Source organism: Vulpes vulpes, chromosome 13 (genome assembly GCF_048418805.1).
Source record: "Vulpes vulpes isolate BD-2025 chromosome 13, VulVul3, whole genome shotgun sequence".
NCBI lineage: Eukaryota > Metazoa > Chordata > Mammalia > Carnivora > Canidae > Vulpes > Vulpes vulpes.
Genome location: NC_132792.1, coordinates 116,803,599 through 116,820,497, shown reverse-complemented (window position 1 = coordinate 116,820,497; position 16,899 = coordinate 116,803,599). Strand labels below are relative to the sequence as shown.

General features: G+C 49.0%; 1 pseudogene; it reads left to right on the top strand.

The window, feature by feature from the left end:
- The first annotated feature begins 2,208 nt into the window (after positions 1–2,208).
- Positions 2,209–8,103, top strand: LOC112918795 (interleukin-9 receptor-like; annotated as a pseudogene).
- The last annotated feature ends 8,796 nt before the right edge of the window (positions 8,104–16,899 follow it).

Genomic DNA, 16,899 nt, shown 5'->3' with positions numbered 1-16,899 from the left:
GAAAATCAAATGGTAGGATTTCCTTCTAGGTTGCTAGGTGAGTCTTCTGGTGTCACTCAGGTGTCTGAAATCCTTCTGGGTTTGGAACCAGGCTTTGGGGCTGCTCATTCCAAAACCCAACATAGGGTTAGGGTTAGAGCCCAGGTGCTTGGAGGCTCCTATCTGGGGGTCCTTTTGAGATCCGGCGAAGGTAAGGATGAGGCTCAGGCTCATTGTTCGTGTGGAGGGGTATGCAGAATGCGGGGCTAGGCTCAGGGGGTACTTGGATTTCTCCTACATTATCTATCTGCCATACTTTCGAATGACATGACTTTCTCTTTTTGTTGCTGGAGGCTTCTGGTATTGCTGATGAGCCCCAAATTCCTTGGTTTTCAGAGCCAGGCTTTGGGGCTGGGTGGGTCCATAACTGAACCTAGAGTTAGGGTTAGGGTGAGGGCACAGGAGCTTGGGGGTTTCTACTCAATGGCAAGGTGAAGACTTGTCCAGACGGATGAGTTGAGGGCATGGTAAGCGTGAGGCTCAGGTGCTTGGCTGGTGTGCAGGGGGGTGCTGAACATTTGCCTGGGCTCGGAGGGCCCTTTGTCTATCTCGGACTCCTGCTATCTGCCCCTCATAAATGGCACTTTATCCTCCTGGTGGGGGGTTGGCTGAGCTTTCTGGTGTCACTCACTAGTCCCCCATCCTTCGAAGTTCAGAGCCAGGCTCTGGGGCGGGGGATTATTAGAACCCAAATTAAGGTTAGGGTTAGGGCCCAGGAACCAGGACATCCCTATCTGCCATCATGGGGGGAGACCTCCCTGGAGGGCTAAGTTGAGGGCAAGGCTCAGCGTGAAGCTCCGGTGCACAACTAGTGTGCAGCAGGGCACTGAACATGGCACTGGGCTCAGTGAGCCCTTCAGATTTCAGGCTCTAGCTATGTGCTATTCTCCCAAATGGCACCGTGTCAATCTGGGTGGGTGGCTGAGCTTTCTAGTGTCACTCACTTGTCCTCAATCCCTTGCGGTTCAGAGCCAGGCTCCAGGGCTGGGTTTGGATCAGAACCCAAACTAGAGTTAAGTTTAAGACCCAGGAGCTTGGACGGTCCTATCTGCCTGCATGGTGGAGACCCCCCTGGAGGGCTGAGTTTAGGGCGAGGCACAGTGTGAGGCTCAGGTGCTTGGCTGGTGTGCAGAGGGCACTGAACATTTGTCTGGGCTCAGGGGGCCCTTTGTCTATCTTGGGCTCCTGCTATCTGCCCCTCATACAAATGGCACTTTTTCCTCCTGGGGCGTTGTCCAAGCTCTCTGGCGTCACTCACTAGTCCCCCTCCTTAGAAGACAGGACCCTGGCTCTGAGACAACATATCTAGGGTTAGGGTTAGGACCCAGGAGTTTGGAGGGTTCCATCTGCCCATATGGTGGAGACCTCTGGGAGGCCTGAGAGCGATGCCCAGGGAGAGGCTCAGCCTCAGGGATGTTATGCAGGGGGACATTGAACGTGTAGTTGGGCTCTGGTGGCCCTTTGGTCTTTTGGGCTGTAAGTACCTGCTGGAATTCCAAATGGCAGCATTTCATCCTGGGTGCATGGCCGAACTTTCTGGTGTGTCTCACATGTCCTCAACCCTCAACCCTTGGAGACATGCTCTGGGCATGGGTTGGGTCAGAACTCAATCTAGGGTTAGGGCTAAGGATCAGGAGCTTGGACGGTCCATCTGCCCACATGGTGGAGACCTCCCCAGAGGCCTGAGGTGAAGGCGAGTCAAGGTGTGAGGCTCAGGTGCTCGCCTGCCATGCAGGGGTCACTGAACATTTGCCTGAGCTCAAGGTGTCCTTTGGATATCTCAGGCTCCTCTTATCTACCCCTCCTATGAATGGCACTTTTTCCTCCTGGGGCATTGGCCAAGCTTTCTGGTGTCACTCACTAGTCCCCCATCAATCATAGTTGGGAGCCAGGCTCTGGGGCAGGGTTGGGTCAGAACCCTATCTAGGGTTAGGGTTAGGGCCCAGGAGCTTGGAGGGTCCCATCTGCTGGCACTTGGGTCAGTCTTGGAGTTTCTGTCCAGGGGAAGGAGGAGGTGATGTCTGGGCACTAGTGTCTGTTTGAGGTGGGTTGGTGGAGAGCTTGCAGGACAGGGCTGCCATCTGTCTCACTCCACAGGGAAGGGTTTGGCTGGCAGTGCTGGGGCCTGTCCTCCAGGGACCCACCTGACTTTATTCCCACCCATGTACCATGGGTCAGAGCCCATCACCTCCTAGCCCTGCCTGTGATGCCTTCTCCTGGAATCATTCTCAGGGAACTTCCCTGTCAGAGTGTCAGCTGCTAGATCCTAATCTTGCCCTGAGACAGCCACTGTGGGCTCCAAGCCATCACTTGGGGTTGAATCTTTCACCTGCCTCAATGACATCCTAAGGATAAACTGCCATTGGTCTGCCCCAGAGCTGGGTCAGGGCCTCAGTCCCTGGCTCCTCTTTACCAGGTGAGTCTGGAGGGCCAGGTTCCGTGAGGGCCATGAAGGTGGGATCCCCATGATGGCAGCAGCAAGGGCTGAGCCGGTGCAGTGGGCCCTTGGTGTCAGCATACTCCCTTTCCAGCAACCATGCGCTGGGCAGCAAGCATAGATGTGTCTTCCGGGCCAGTGAGTGCACGGTGGTGCTGCCACCCAAGGAGGTGCTGGTGCCTTCTGACAACCTCACCCTCACTCTCCACCATTACGTGTCTGGGAAGGAGCAGGTCAGCCTGGTGGACCCACAGTACCTGCCCCGGAGACATGGTGAGGCCTGGGTTGGGGTGCCTTGACAGGGAACAACCTGGCTTCGTGGGAATCGGGAGGCAGGATTCCATTGCCCTTAACCTCCCTGGCCCAGTGAATGTTCTCTGTCCCTGCTAAGAGAGACCCAGGACTAGGAGCAGGTTGGGCCCCTGGGAGGGTAGAGCCCACTGCTTACTGGAGAGGCAGGGCTTTGGAGAGGATGAAGATTTAGTGCTTCAGGTTGGGGCAAGGGTACAACTTGAGTTATTTAAAATGCACTTCAGTCATAGCAGGAAGGACTCCAGTAAGACACCGGCAGGCACTTCCAGCAGCAGCTTATGAAGGAAGATGCAGGCAAGATTTGAAAATTACCTTGTCTGGCTGCAGGGGCTGGAGGAACTCACTGTCCTCTTGTTGCACCTGGGCCCTCCCTAGGAGACTTGCCTCCCAGTGAGGCCCTTGTTCTGGGACGGGAGGGCTTTGACCATGCCCTCCCCCATTCCCCCGCATCTTTCATACCCCCAGTCCTGGGCATCCCAACAGACATGCCCTCATGTAGCCACTCTGTTTCAGTGAAGTTGTACCCTCCCTCGGACGTACAGAGCAATGTCAGCTCTGGCTACTGTGTCCTGACTTGGGGTGTCAGTCCTGCCTTGGAGCCTCTGACCGCCATCCTCAGCTACAAGCTGGCCTTCAAGAAACAGGAGGAGGCCTGGGAGGTAATTCTGGGCTGACTACTCCAGGGGCCTCTCTCTCCTGGGAGCAGCAGCTCAGGGCCACATCTCATCCAACGTAGGGAGATGTTGACTTGGAATAATGAGGAGGGGAGGTGACCAGAGCCAGGAGTGTGACTGTGCACATGTGTATTTGTATGTGAGTGTACTGATGTGTGCATAAATACGTGTGTTTACCTATGTGAGTGTGCACAGGGTATGTCTACGTGTGTGTGAGTGTTGTGAGCATGTTGGTGTGTACACCTGCATTAAGTGCATGCTTATGGGCCCGTGTGGTGTGCATGTGTACCTGTGCCCATGTGTGTGCGAATGGTCATGTATATGTGTGCATGCAGGTTCTTGAGGCTCAGTGGACCCTGTCTCACCCTCAGCACCTGCTAACTGTCTTCTGCCTCACAGCAGGCCCAGCACAGGGATCACATTGTCGGGGTGACCCAGATCACCCTTGAAGCTATCGAATTGGACCCTGGTTCCAGCTATGAGGCCAGGCTGTGTGTCCAGATGGCTACACTGGAGGATGAGATAGTGCAGGAGCAGCACCATGAGGGCCAGTGAAGCATGAATGGAGCCAGTCTGTGTGCTTCCCGTCTCCCTAGAGCCCTGTCCAAAGTAGGGGTCTCCCTCCCAGAGGGCTTCCCCTCCTGGTGCATCATACCATCCCACTCTTTCATCCTCTTGGAAGGCAGTCATACCCCAGCTGAACACCCTCCCCTGGAGCTAGGAGAGTTTTAGGGAGGAAACAACCACCTGCCAAGCATTGGGCCTCTTGGAAACCTGTAGTCGTTGTCTGTCACTGGGTGTGAGTGTAGCCCCAGGTGGCATGGTGGGGCTGTGCTTCTGTCTCTGGAGCCTGGACATTGTCTCATCTCCCAAGGGAGGGCAGGGCTGACCCTTGTGAACTGGTGGGAAGGGGTGAGCCATCACTGATGACCTTGCAGATGGTGGAGGTGAGGGTCTGCGGTGGGCGGTTCGTTAGCAGGCATGACACAACCCCTGTGGCTTATGAGAAAATTTCCACTGTGGCCCATGGCACTCCTAGGGCTACTTTGCAATGTGGATTTGGAGGAGCATCCTGGTGCCAGAGAGGCTCACAGCCCTGGGTCCTTCCTTTCCATAGGTCCTGTTCTCACCTCAGGGACAGCTGACAGCAGTACCCTTGTAGCTGTGCCTGTCTTTCTGCTGCTGACCAGCCTGACCTACCTTGTGTTCAAGCTTTCACCCAGTTCGGTAGCCAAGGTGCGTGTGTCTGTGTACACATGTGTGATTGTGTTAGTGTGTCTCTGCATGAGATTCTGTATGAGTGTCAATGTGTATGTATGCGAGTCAGTGTGTGCATGTGTAGGTGTGCGGTAGGTGGGGTATCTTGGGCCACACTGGTCATCCCTCCTCACCATCAGTATGGTGTATGGCAGTATGCTGGACACTCCTCGATGGGGCCGGGGTTTTGAAGCCTCTGCCCTGGACCCGTGGAGAGTTCCCCAGTTACCAGGTGTGTTGGGGGCCGTCTGGCTCCAAAGAGGCTCAGAGGGATCCAAATTCATCGGGCCCAAGCCACTCAGGATCCTCATCTCCTGCCTCTGGAGGTGCTCTGTGGTTTGCTAATTTTTAAATGCATTCCATGAAAATAGAGTCTTGGGAATCTGCTGTGCTCAGAGCCCTGTTGAATGCCACAGAGAACAAAACAGACACAGCCCCATGGACAATCATCACCCCTTTCAGGTTATAGGAGGAGATAGACCAGGTGCAGACTGGCAGCAGAAAGGATGTGAGGAAGTCAGAACAAGAGAGTGGGGTGTTGGGGGGTATTGGGGAGGGAGTTGGGGTTGGGGGGTGAGGGAGGAGATGCTGGACAGGGCCATGAATGCCAGACTTGACCTTGGGGCACAAGAAAGCTCTTGAAGCACGTGAAACAGTGTGCGACAAGACCTCGTTTGTATTTTGAAAATAGATTTTGGGGGTATGAGGGGAGGGGGAGGATCAACCGGGAGGCCATTGGTGGTGTCCAGAGGGTGGTGATTTGACTGGAGCCAGTGGGAGAAGTAGAGAGGGAGCAACGTGGAGGGAATTGGCAGGCCTTAGGAAGAGAAGCCAAGGGGGCAGATGAGCTGTGATCCGTGGATCCCTGAGGTGGGGAACTGAGGCTGGGGAGGCTGATTTGGACTTGTTGTGTTGGAGTCCTGTGCCACATCTTTGTGGGAGGGCCAGTGGGTCTGTTGCTCAGGGAGGAGTCAGGTGGGGCAGGGAGCTGCCTCCTGCCTGCTGGTGGCACACGTGTGGTTCCTGGAGGCGCCGCTCCCGCTGTGGGATGAGGACACGAGTGGTCTCCCTGTGGCCTTAAACCCACCATCACAACTCACCCTGTAAAGGACATGTGTCTTGGTATAAGTGAGTCCTACGGGGTCATTAGCCCGGAAGGCCACACAGGCAAGTGTCAGGTTTGCTCCCAATAAGAGGCAAGAGAGCAACAGCCAAGGCAGGGTTGCCTCTGGCTGGAAGGGAGTGAAGCTCCCACGGGGACCTCATGCCTCCTAGAGCTGGGGCCCCCGAGAACCACCCCCCGACCCCTTGGGTGTGCGTAGGCCTCCAGCTGGCCTCAGGGTGTAGAGAAGCTTCTTCCAGAACATACCCTCTCCAGTGGCATTCTTCCAATCCCTCTACAGTGTGTACAGTGGGGACTTCCAGGTGCATGCACAGCCCATGGCAGGGGTGGGGGCGGGGCTGGGGCCACCCACAGGTCTGGCCTGCCCAGGATGTGGGCTTCGGTGAGAGTTGGGGGCTAGTGTGGGGGCCTTTGTCAGTGCTTTGAGCTTTGTTGCATACGTAATGGGTTTAAATTTACACACTGTGTCTCAAATGCATCAAAACAATTAGCTGTATTTTCTATTGTGGGTTTCTTTTTGTTTTGGGGGAGCAGCCCCTGTGAGGTATATGGTCATTTTATGGTGCAAACTATGGTAGTGTCTGCAGCTGCCATGTGTCTTGTCCTGCATCTTTTCTGAAGGTGTCTGTGGGGAGGGTCTGGTGCTGGTGCTGTCCTTCTGGCCCTTGGGGGTATGTGGGCTACTGCTCCGGTGGACGCTGTGGAGCGCCCGGTCCTTCCTTGTTCCCCTGGGCAGTATGCTGGACACTTACACTCCACATTTCCCCCTTTGTGGTGCCCCGGTGAGGAAGACCACCAGGGGGTCTTCACATCAGACCCCTCCAGTTCCCTCTGGCCTGGGGGTTCTTGCCATCTGGGCTCCAGCAGGTGGTTTCAAGTTCCCCACTACGGGCAGAGGATGGGATGTGATGCTTCCCGGAGTGCTTGGACCTGCTCTTTCCTGATCCCCCTGCCATTGCTGGGCTTCCCTCTGCCTCGTCATTGTGTCTCAAAAGGGAGCCTAGAAAAAAAAATTTAGAAAGGGAGTCCAGTTTTCAAGATTGTTGTCCAAAAGTATAACTTGAAGCTTAAAGTGGAGCATTTTGTCTTTGATGGAGGCCACCTCCTTCTCTCAGGCAGTGGCCGTCACTGTCCAGACTCCTGAAGTGATGGCCCTAGAATGGGTCATCTGGGCTGTACATATCCAGCCCTCCTCTGGAGACCCATGTCACCCAGCAAGTTCTTTAGATCTCTCAGGGGTGGGGGTGGGGGTGGTCTGGAGCCATGGGTTGGCTCTCCAGGGAGCAGGGCAGTACCAGAGGGTGAGGTATATGTGGTCCATTTGGTTGTGATTCCTGGTCCCACCTAGGAAATACTTTCTTTTGGGAGGTGGGAGCCTCTTGTGGCTCCACAGAGGGGTCCAGGTCTGCTGCCCTCAGCCCAAAGGTGCGGTTCCCAACAGTATCTCGGTGTGTGTGTGTGTGTGTGTGTGTGTGTGTGTGAGTGGGGGGGGGGGGCGTCCAGGGGAAGGGGCCCAGTCTCTGTAGCTGATGGAAGCACCTGGAGCAGCAGCCAGGGATTTTCTCTGTTCTTGGCACCTGTCACTACCTGTATCCTGTTTCAGGTTGTTGTGAGCACCGCGCAGTGAGGTGGGGGATTCCTGAGGGTCCTGGGCTATGGATAGGCTGGCACATGGGAGTAAGATAGACTGTTCCGAGCACAGTCGTTGCTTGGACTCTGGGCGAGGATTTCAGGAGAGTTTCTTGGAGGAGGGGAAGCTGCTTCCAGGGAGAGTCCTGAACATGCGGTGTGAGCCCATCCCCCCCACCCCCACCCCATTCTCTCTTTTTTAGACCTGGATTGGGGCCCACGGAATTGGTTTGCTGCCGAACCAGGACCCTGTCGGTTCCCCACAAGGAGCCTTGGAGTCTAGTGTCCAGGAGTCCATTGTGTGGCTGACCCAGTGGATCCCTGGCAGTCAGTGGTCCCAGAGGACGAGGGGGAAGGCCCTGGCGCCGGCCTCCCAGAGGCTGGGCTGCTAGCAGGACATGTGGTACAGGAAGGGCAGCTGCCTGCCTACCTGCCACAGGGGGACTGGGTCCCGGTGAGCCCCCCAGGCCAACTCCCCCCACAGTCAGAGGGCAGCAGTGGTGATACTGTGCCCTGGGCTGCTCTGGGGGTGCCACCCCACTACCTTCCCAGGAAACATGCAGAGCTTTGGGCCCAGCCTGGCTTTGGCCCGTGGCCTTTCCAGTGACCAGCAGAGCCTGGATGCCTGGTGAGGAAGAACCTGTGTGGAAGTTGGTCATAGTGAGAGGCAAGAGCTTGGTGAAAGGGTCACACGAGGACCTCAGGGCATTGTCTTTGCTCCTACCCTTTGCAGTCACTGGGTTTGATCTAGAGCCCCGACTCAGCCAGCTGCATAATGTCCATTTTGTGGAAAATGGAGCAAAGTCTCTCTGAGAATGGAGCCCCTGCACAGAGATCCTCTCTGGATGGAGGCCAGTGGGCGACTCCTCCTCCCTCCCCTCCCCTCAGCATCCTGCCACCCAGCCCCCACTCCCCTCCCTGCTTTCTGGCTCCACTCAGGCCCCTCAGAAAAGAGGGGTGCTGGCTCCATAGCCTGTTCTGCCCTCACCCCCTTAAAGGGCCCACCTGCTCCCAGCAGACCCAAAGGTGGTGCTATGACCTCTTTCTGTGCCTTCCTGAAGTCCCTCTCCTCCAGAGATTAGAAGGGATTCAGTGGTTCCTTCAAACTGCTGCTGGCTGGGAGAGGGGCCAGAAGAGTGCAAGGAGTCTGTCTATTCTCGGGCTTTCTGGGGTTAGAGGTGCTGATGTTTAACAGATAGGATCAAATGCAGGCTGAGGTGCCTGTCCCTGGGGCTCTGGTGATCCCTGTGGTCTGCAGAGAAGAAAGCACTTGTAGCCCCGGGCTCCCAAAAGCAAAGGCCCCCTCTGCTTCAGACAGGCATCCCCCTCCCCTCTGCATGCCAGTGGCACCCCTGAGGTTTTGTGGGGAGCCTCAGAGGAGCCAGATTATGGTCAGCAGGGGTGAGGCAGGACCCAGAATGTATTTTTAGCATGTAGAGAGTGGGAAGGGTGTGGATGGAAGTGAGATGCAGGCATCTTTAGTTCTAACCAAGGTTTAAAAAAAACCAGCTTGAATCTACTTCTTGGAGTCAACCCCTGGGGAGCCCTGGGCTGGGGTATTATAGCAGCATCTGTGTCACATTTTCTCTCAACGGCACCCAGAGACCTGGCTTTGGGCTGGAGCTCGAGAGTGCATCCCCTTGGAGGCCATGTGAAAGTTGGTAAGCCATGCCTGCCCCTTCAGCCACATTGCTCTGAGTTCCCCTGAGCAAGTTGCCTGCACACCTCCATGCCCAGAAAATGCTGGCTTCCCCCTTTGGAGATGAGACAACCCTTGGACATTGTGTGCCCTGAGATCCAGTTCACAGCAGAGCAAGGTTGGGAGATCTTGGGAAGAGGAAGTTGCTGAGCACCGGGTCTGAAGGAGTCAGAGAGCTGGTGACTGGGAACTCCAGTCCTGATGTGGCTGTTGTTTCCAGGGAGTTGGGTGCATGGCACCACTGGAGCTTGAGGGCCCCACACATGGCCAGCTGGATCTTGGAAGGTCTGGAAGGCCAGACTGAGGGCAGCGAGGGAAGGAGAGTTTCCCTGGTGAGGGAGGCTGTGCAATGGTTTCTCTTGGCTTATTTGTTTTTAATATTTTTTATTTTTAAGTAATCTCTACACCCAACATGAGGCTTGAACACACATTCCCATGATCAAGACTTGTGTGCTCCACCAACTGAGCCAGCCAGGCCCCTCCTCTTTCTTTGTTTTTCAATGTGGTGAAATCCACATAATTTAACCCTAACTCTTTCAAAGTATACAATTCAGTGACATTCAGTACATTTGTGTAATATTATCCGACCATCATCACTCCCACAGGAAATCCCCTTCCCGGTAGGCAGTCGTTCCCCACTGGACCCTCCCGGTGCCCTGTGCAGTCCCTTGCCTGCTTCCTATCTCCATGGATTCACCTCTTCTGAGCATTTTTTAGAAACGAAGTCATATGATATGTGACTTTCCCCACAGCCTTTTCCCTCAGCGTAGCGTTTTCGAGGTTCATCCACTTTGCAGTGTTGGTGCATCAACCCTTACTGTGACTGAACATTATTCCATTGTATGGAGGGACCGCATCTAGCCATTCTGCTCGACACTTAGGCTGTTCCCAATTTTTCCCTGTTGTGAGCAGCACTGCTGTGAACATTCATGTAAAAGTTGTTTCAGTACCTGTTTTCTGTTTTTGTGTATATTCCTAGGAGTGGAATTGCTAGATCATATGGTAATTCTATTTTTAGAATTTTTGAGGAACTGACAAACTGTTCTCCACAGTGACTTCAGCATTTTACATCAGTGATGTACTGAGGTTACAATTTCTCCACATCCTCACCAACTGTTGTTAGCATCCTTAAAACATTTAAGTTTCTTTATTTAAATAATCTCTAGGGGTCCCTGGGTGGCGCAGAGGTTTGGCGCCTGCCTTTGGCCCAGGGCGCGATCCTGGAGACCCGGGATCGAATCCCACATCAGGCTCCCGGTGCATGGAGCCTGCTTCTCCCTCTGCCTGTGTCTCTGCCTCTCTCTCTCTCTCTCTCTCTCTCTCTCTGTATGGCTATCATAAATAAATAAAAATTTAAAATAAATAAATAAATAAATAATCTCTACATCTAATGTGGGGCTTGAACTCATGACTCTGAGATCAAGAGTTTCATGCTTGGGGTGCCTGGGTGGTGCATTCAGTTAAGTGTCTGACTCTTGGTTTCTGCTCAAGTCATGATCTCGGGGTCATGCAACTGAGCCCCCATAGGAGTCAGCACTTGGTGTGGCATCTGCTTGGGATTCTCTATCCCTCTCCCTCTGTGCCTCCTGTTTATTCTATCCCTCCCTAAAATAAATAAATAAATCCTAAAAAAACAAACAAACCCAGAGTCATATGCTATTCCAACTAAACCAGCCAGGGATCCCTTAAATCACCATTCTGGCAGGTATAAAGTGGTACCTCAGTGTGATTTTGATTTGCATTTCCCTGATAATTGGTGATGTTGAACATCTTTTCATGTGCTTCTTGTGTATCTTCTTTGGAGAAAATCCTGTTCAAGTCTTTTGCCTATTTTTTAATTGGGTTGCTTGTCCTTGTGTTGTTGAGTTGTAGGAGCTCTTTATATATTCTGATACTAAACTCATATCAGATATTCCATTTCCAAACATTTTCTGAAATTCTGCATGCTACTTGGTGTCATATACAATAAATCATTGCCTAATCCAAACCCAACAAACACTTGAAAAGATGCTTAACATTCTTAGACATCAGGGAAATGAAAATGAAAACCACAGTGAGATGCCATTTCACACCCAGGGAATGGCTGTTATTTAAAAAATGGAAGCTAGTTTTAGCAAAAATGTGAAGAAATTGGAATTCTCATGCCCTGTGAATGGAGATGAGAAACAACAGTGGTGGTGGTTACACAGAAATGTGAATATGCACTTAAAAATGTTGAAAATGGGACATTTGGGTGGTTCAGTGGTTGACCATCTGCCTTCAGCTCAGGGTGTGATCCCGGGGTCCTGGGATCGAGTCCTACATTCTCTGCAGGAAGTCAGCTTCTCCCTCTGCCTATGTCTCTGCCTTTCTCTGTGTGTCTCTTTTGAATAAATAAATAAAATCTTAAAAAAATAAAAATGTTGAAAGTGGTAAATTTTATGTTATGTATATTTTACCATAATTAAAAATAAAAGTTAATGAGAGGAAAATTTTATGTTATGTATGTTATCACACCCTCAAAAAAATCTTCCTAAGCACTGGTCCTGACACATGTGACACATATGATGGAGGAAGACCCTTGTCCCCTAGAGTGAGAAGGACTTTTCTCAGTAGACACTGCTACTTCAGACTGGACTTATGCACACACACCTAGCAGATCTCCCCCAGCAGAGGTGAACACTCCCCTCCTGGCCCATTGGCATCTCTTTTTAGCATCCTCTTCCAGTCAACTGACCCCACAAACCATCCTCAATCATTGCTGCTTATCATCTCTATAATTTTTCCTTTCCCAAATGTCGTACAAATGAGATTGTACAGCATGTAGTTTATTCAGATTGTCTTCTGTCACACAGTGACATGCATGTAAGAGTCATCCATGTCTTGGTGTGGCTCGATAGATCATTCCTTTCTATTGATGAATAGCGTTCCGTTGCATGCATGCATCTCACTTGGTTATTCACTCACCTATTAAAGGATATCCTGATTTGTTAAAGTATTTGTCCATTTTGAAGAGAGATGCTGTACATAACTGCAGGCTGGTTTTTGCTTGGACATAAGTTTTCAGAGCAGTTGTCCAAATACCCAGGAATGTGATCATTGGCTTATATGGTGAGACCATGTTTAGTTTCAGAAGGAATTGCCAAGGTGTCTTCCAGAATGGCCACAGCATTACACATCCCACTGGCAATGAATGCAAGTTCTTGCTTCTATGGCTGTTTTTCTGAAGACATTAGCCACTTTTATAGAAATGCAGTGCTAACTCATTGTTTTAATTTGCTTTTCCTTCATGACACGTGACGTCGAGCATTATTCTGTATGTTTGTCATCTGTCTATCTTATTTGGTGGGGTGTGTGTGTGTTCATATCTTTACTCATATTTATTTGGGTTGTTGGTTCTCTTTTTCACTTTTGGACTTTGTATATTTTGCATAGAAATCCTTTTTCAGATGTGTTTTCGAAACATTTTTCTCCCTTTCTGTGGCTTTTGTGTTCTCTTTTCTCATTGTTCTATCACCATTTGTGGAACAGACTTTCCTTCCATTATTGGGGTGCCTTGTCCCTTTGACAAATGAAGTTACTCTATTGGCATGGTTCTATTTTTGTGCTGTCTGTGCTGTTCCTTTCATCTGTCACTTCAGCGTGACCACATTCTTTTCTTTACTGCAGCTTTATGCTAAGTCTTTGGATCTACATAAGAGTTCTTGAGTCTTATGTCAACTAGATTTGGTTTAGAAATAGTTTGTCAATATCTTTGATGGGAATTTGATTGGGATTCCACTGAATCTGTAGATCGAGTTAGAAAGAATTGCCATCTTAACAATATTGAGTACAGGGCACCTGGGTAGCTCAGTCAGTTAAGCATCTGCCTTTGGCTCAGGTCACTATCCTGGTATCCCAGGATCAAGTTCCAGGATCTAGCCCCGCATTAAACTCTGCATTGGGCTCCCTGTTCAGTGGAGAGTCTGTTTCTCCCTCTGACCCTTCCCCCTCTCGTGCTGTCTCTCTCTCTCTCCAATAAATACAATCTTTGAGAAAAAAAAAGCAATATTGAGTGTATTGCTCCTGAACAAGGAATATCTGCAGTTATCTGTGTTTTTTTCATAATTGAAGTATTTTTATTTTAGTACAGTGAGTTGGCATTAAGTGGGTATCTCGAATATCTGCATTGAGGCAGATGGGATGGGGATCTTGAATGGGATGACCCATTCAAGGAGATTCACTTAATCCGATTTACTGAAGCTGGTATCCTTCGCGGACCCATGGAAACACTGGCAGCGCCTATTAAGGCATTATTTCCGGATCAGACTTGGTGGGTTTGAGCAGAGGTGGAAGAAGGGAACCGTGGCCAAAATTCCTCGGATGGCTCCAGTACAGCCACTGGTGACTCATCCTGCTCTCTCTCAGATGCACTGAGGCAGAAAGCGCATTTATTTATATGTTATTTGATTTCTCTCATCTGTGTTTTAATGTTTTGTGAATATTTTTTATGTAGATTGTTAGATTTATACCTAAGAACCTTAATTTTTGTACTGTAATTTTTTTTTTCATTTCACATCCCAATTTGTCCTGTACATCATTGCTGATCACCTCAGTCAATTTAGGCTGCTACCAAAATATCACAGACCAGGTGGCTTACAAACAATGGAAATTTATTTATCACAGTTCTGGAGGGTGCATGTCTGAGATTAGGGTATTTTTTGGCAGCAGACTTCTTGTTGTATCTTCACTTGGAGGAAAGGAGCTGGGGTCTCTTTTACAAGGAGACCACATCCTTATGACCTAATCACCTGTTCTAACACCATCACACTTTTCGTTTGGATTCTAACATGTGAATTTGGAGGAGCACAAACATTCACACCACAGTCCTGATGTCAACTGACTTGTACATCAACCTTCTAGTTTGCTTTTGTCATCTTTACATTTTCTTATCAAGGGACAGGAATGGTGGGCTCTATTTCAGTTGGAATTTCTAAATTATGACACTAAATACTCAGAACTCTAAATTTCAGAGATTCCCCAGGCTTTTCCTAAGTGGGTGAACTGGCCACATCTAAACTGTGAGCTGGTGGTGGGGATGTCCAGACAGTTTGGGGTTGTGAGGACAAAATAGAGAGATGGTCATCAGGGTGGCTTCCCCAGAGATGTGTCATCAGTAGGTGAGCACAGAAACCCCTGTTTCTGACTTTCTCATGGGTTTATTTTTACTTTCTTCTGTAGCATTTTAGCAGGACATATCTTACAGAAGTGTCCCTTCATCAGGGCTTTGGCCCTTCATAGCCATGGCACACCATAGTACTTTTCACAGATTCTGCTTCTCGGAGAGGAGAACCTCTGAGAACATCTGGCTGCGAGTATGTGTGGGGCCTGAGTAGGTGTGCATGGGGCTGGCCGCCTGGCTACCCTGGGCCCCATGTGAGGCCCTCTCTGTTCCGATATTGACAGTTGGATGCACATTGAAAAGTAGGTGTGTTACAAACCGCAGTGTTATTTAAGGTTAAATGTATTATTTATTCCAAACCTGAATTTCTTAAAAATTAACTTTTCTGGTTTTAATGGAAGTAAACTTTTTTTTCTTTTTTTTTTGAGAAAGTCACAGTTGAATTGGCAGCACCTTTGTGGTGGTACATAAGGTAATGTTTACTTTGGAATCTCTGGACTCCTACATTAGATAAACTATATAAATATATCAAGCTTTTATACTACAACCAGAACACTCGGGTGTTTACTATGAACTCTTTTGTTTCTGGGGATTTTTCCAATGGGAGATTTCTAAGCCTTACTGTGACCTTTTCCTGTTCATCGGTCTGTTTCTATTTTCATCATATCAGGATCCATTTTGTTAATGTGCGTTTTTACTTGGAAATTGCCCATTTCTTCTATACTCCCAGTGTTCTCTTACTAGATTTTAAAAAATGTTTTAAAATTTTATTTTAAGTAGGCTTCATGCCCAGCATGGAGCCCAATGCAGGGCTTAAATTCACAACCCTCAGATTAAGACCTGAGCTGAGATTAAGAGTCAGATGCTTAAGCAGCTGAGCCACCCAGTTGCCCCTCTCTTATTTGACTTAATTCATATTCTGTTTCTATTTTTTCCCCAGAATTGTCACAGTTAATGAACCAATATTGATATCTTATTATTAGCTGAAGTTCATATTGTGTCCAGTTTCCCTCTGTTCTACCTTTGCTGCTCTAGGGTCCCATGTGGGGCACCACATGACATGTGGTCATTGCATCTCTTCAGGCTCTTCTTAGCTCTGACAATTTCTGAGATTTTCCTTGTTTCAGTGACCTTGACAGTATTGAAGAGAAAATGGTCAGATGTTTTGTAGATTTAGCTCCACATCTGTGATGGATGGCTGAGTGTCCGCATCAGGCATTTGGAGTTCTTGTGCATTGCTTTCTACTCATTACAAAAAAAAAAGTCTACGAATTACGTTATTTTTACTGGTGTAAACACCTGAGTAGTTATTTTAGGCTTTGGTTTCATTCCACCAGTAGAGTGGTTGATCAATTTATTCCTGCTGTGGTGCTTTCTGTTGTCTCCTGTTTCCTTTGACATAATTTCAACTTGGTGGGATTTTCATTACTGGTATTCACTCACTTTCTGATACTTCAGAATTAATTTGGCTCCTGTATTCACTATCTCAGCGCCTAGTGCCAGCCATCTCTTCCAAAAGCCCTTTTTATAGAGAATGGTATAAAAAACTTACATACGATGGGAACTAAATCTGCTCAGATGACAACGTAAGGAAACCTACGCGTGTATTCCAGCCTATGTCTACACTCCTAATTTTAAAGATTTTGTAAAAGTTAAATAAAGGAAACCTTGCTAGAAGTGGAGCCAGGAACCCCAAAGGGGGAGCTCTCACACATGTACCACCCGTTGGGCCACAACCAGCAGAAAGAACTTGGTCTAAGTGGTGCCATATTTTTAACAGTTCTCAACAATACTCCCTAATTTCCTATTTAAACCCAACACAAACTGACCTTTCCTTTGTCTTTTTGGAGTTGCCTGTGGTTTGCTGTAGTTTTGTTGTCCTGAATTACAGTTCTTCAGCTATTCCCAAAGCAACTCATTTTGCTGGTAAAATAACTGGCAATTCTATCTTTAAGGTTGACAGTTTCTCTGTCGATTGTATCCGTATTAAGCTAAGGATGGGTTTATACTGATGTCTTCAACTGCATCCACCATCTCATGGATGTTGTTACCTTTTCCTCTTGCTTATCTGTAACTCCAAGAGTGATAAACTTTTGTTATGAAACAAAATCCACCTGAGTAATTTGACAGATCCAGCTGGCTTTACTCAATGATTCATGAATCTGGCAGCATCCTATCTAGCAAATAGATGGCATGTCCACCGAGTTGTAGAAAAGGAAAGGCTCTTTAAGGCAGAGAGAGAATGGAAAAAAAAAGACAGTATTAGCAACGGATGTGTCATTTTAGGCAGCCTGTAACTTCTTTGTGCAGATGTGTGTTCAGCTATTTACCCACTGTCAATTAGGTTGTTTTCTTATTGTTGAGTTCTGAAAGTTTTTTGTATGCTTTGAATGCAAATCCTCTATCAGACTGCAAATATTTCCCTGCACTCTTAGGTTGTCTTTTAGCTCTCTGAGCAAGGTCTTTCACAAAGAAGTGTTAATTTTATAAGTTCACATTAACAATTTTTTTACTTTTGTGAATTGGCTTTTGGTGTTTTATGTTAAAACTCATCACCAACCCCAAGGTCATGTAGATTTCTTTTTTGAT